This window comes from Rhinopithecus bieti, unplaced genomic scaffold (genome assembly GCF_001698545.2).
Source record: "Rhinopithecus bieti isolate Rb0 unplaced genomic scaffold, ASM169854v2 scaffold_32422, whole genome shotgun sequence".
In the NCBI taxonomy this organism is placed as follows: Eukaryota; Metazoa; Chordata; class Mammalia; order Primates; family Cercopithecidae; genus Rhinopithecus; species Rhinopithecus bieti.
The window spans coordinates 1,701,893-1,704,356 of NW_016814631.1; positions in this window are offsets into that span (position 1 = coordinate 1,701,893).

Below are 2,464 nucleotides of genomic sequence, written 5' to 3' on the forward strand. Positions count from 1 at the left end.
GGAGGGGGGAGGAGGGAGGGATTGCACTGGGGAGTTATACATGATATAAATGATGAATTGATGGGTGCTGACGAGTTGATGGGTGCAGCACACCAACATGGCATAAGTATACATATGTAACAAAGCTGCACGTTATGCACATGTACCCTAGAACTTAAAGTATAATAAAAAAAAAAAAAGAAAATAATGATAAGTGTAATTCAGGTGTAAAATATAGAGAAATGAACTTCATAAGTAAATTGGCCTCCAACCTTAATATTAGGTTTCAATTCTGCAGGTAGAATTACTATGTAAAAAAATCTTTTTTACTCAGTAACATATTGGGTTTTTAGTTCGTCAATTGAGAAGGAAAGCTGGAGGTAAAAAATTATTCCACTGGTTCTTAGGCAGAGATGTAGAGTGAATGGGTTTAGAATTTGCATCTCAGAAATTCAAATATAGAGAAAAAAATACAGGCATTCTGTTACTTTTTAAACATGGATATTCAGCTATGAGTGATATGAATTCACTTGCTTATATATGATTTTATTAACTACATATTTTTGCTATTTATAATCACTCCCTGGTGAGCTCATCCAGTTTCACTGCTTCAACTACCATCTCACTGTCAACAACTCCCAAATTTATGTCTCGATCTCAAACTTCTCCCCTGAACACCAGACTCATACATACATCCAACTGCCTCTTGACATCTCCACGTACATGTTGAATAAACAGCTCAAACCTAACATGTCTCAAGCTCCTGACCTGCTCCACAAGCCTCCTGCAACTGCTTATGACTCCATTTTCATGAGTGGCATCTCCATTCTTCTCACCATTTTTCCTCTTACATGTCACACCCCATCTTCAAGATATTCAGTTGTCTTTCCCCTAAGGATGCATCCACATTCTGATTACTTCTCATCACTTCCACCCTAGCCCAGTTTGATCATCTCTCACCTGGATCTCGCAATCATCTCCTCACTGGTATTTCTGCTTACACCTTGGGCTTTCTACAATCAAATTCTCAAATAGCTGCAGGAAAGATCTTTTTAAAACTTATGTTAGGTCATGCCCTTTCTCTACCCAGAAGCCTCAGTTTCTTCCTTCTCACTCAAAGTAAAAGGTCCCCATTACCCGCCTCTTTGGTGTTGCCTGCTATGACCCAACCCACTCACTCCTCCACGGACCCTGCTATCTCTGAGGAGAGCAGGGAACACTCCTTCCTCTCCAAGCTTTTGCTATTGCTATTTGCTTGCCTGGAATGTGCTTTCTCCAAATACCCTCCTGGCTAGCTTTCTTCACCTCTTGCATGTCTTGTCCAAATGTCAGTGTTAAAAGGAAAATGATGGACAAGTTAGATTTAACAGAATTTAATTGAGAGAAGAACTATTTGTGAAGCATGCAGCTCCCAAAACCAGAATAGGTTCAGAACAACTCTGGGTCTGCCGTGTTGTCTGATCTCATATATGGACAGAAAAAGGCAAGTGACTTAAAGAAAAAGAACATGGGGTAAAGAAACATCTGGGTTGGTTACAGCTTGACATTTGCCTTATTTGAACATGATTTGAACAGTTGGCCACCTGTGTTTGGCCAATACTCTGTGATTGACAAAAGAGTAGGTTACAGTCCGTTTACACATCCAGTTAGGATACAGTTCCCTGTGCATAGAGAAATCTTTAGGATGAACTTAAAATATATAAGAAGACAGCTTTAGGCTCAATTGAATTTAGCATCACCTTCTCACTGAGGCCTTCCTCTGCTGCTTGTGTTCATATGGATCCTCCAAAAAGCAGATACCAAGATGGCGGTAAGCATGCGCGGATTTTATAAGGAGAAACACCTATAAAGGAACATTAGTAGAGAACTAGAAGCGTTAAGAAAATTATATCAGGCTGACCCTGAGGGAAGGAGAGAGGAAAGGGAGTTGGGTACAAGTGCCCTAGACAGGTGGGCAGTTCCAACGCATCAGCCCTCTGTCTTCGCCCCGGGACACCCGGCTTTTCGTTACCTCTCCACACACAGGCAGACTGTTGTCCTCTACTTGGAAGGGTCTTTCCCCAGTTTTCACTGGACCAAGTGTCACTTACTATTTTATTCTCAACTTCATGTCATTTCTATAGAGAGGGCTTCTCTAACTCCTCTATCTAAAGTAGTTTCCTCCATGTGACCCTTCTATTTATCTATATTCTTTTTCCTTGGACACTCTTGTCACAATTTTTACTATTGTTCATTTCTGGGCCTGCTTATTGAAATTTTGTCCTCCCTTTAGGCTGTAAGCTCCATGAAATTTATATTAAGGCTCCCTTTCTCACTATTGTGTCCCCAGGGCCTACCTAACACTTTCCAGCAGAGTTCTCAGCAACAGAGGACACTCAATAAATGGATGCTTAATGAATCTTCAGTAAACAACTGCAGTACATAATGTTCTTGAAAAGTATGTCTATTAAAATGTTTTAGAAACTTTAAAAAAAATGTTAAATAC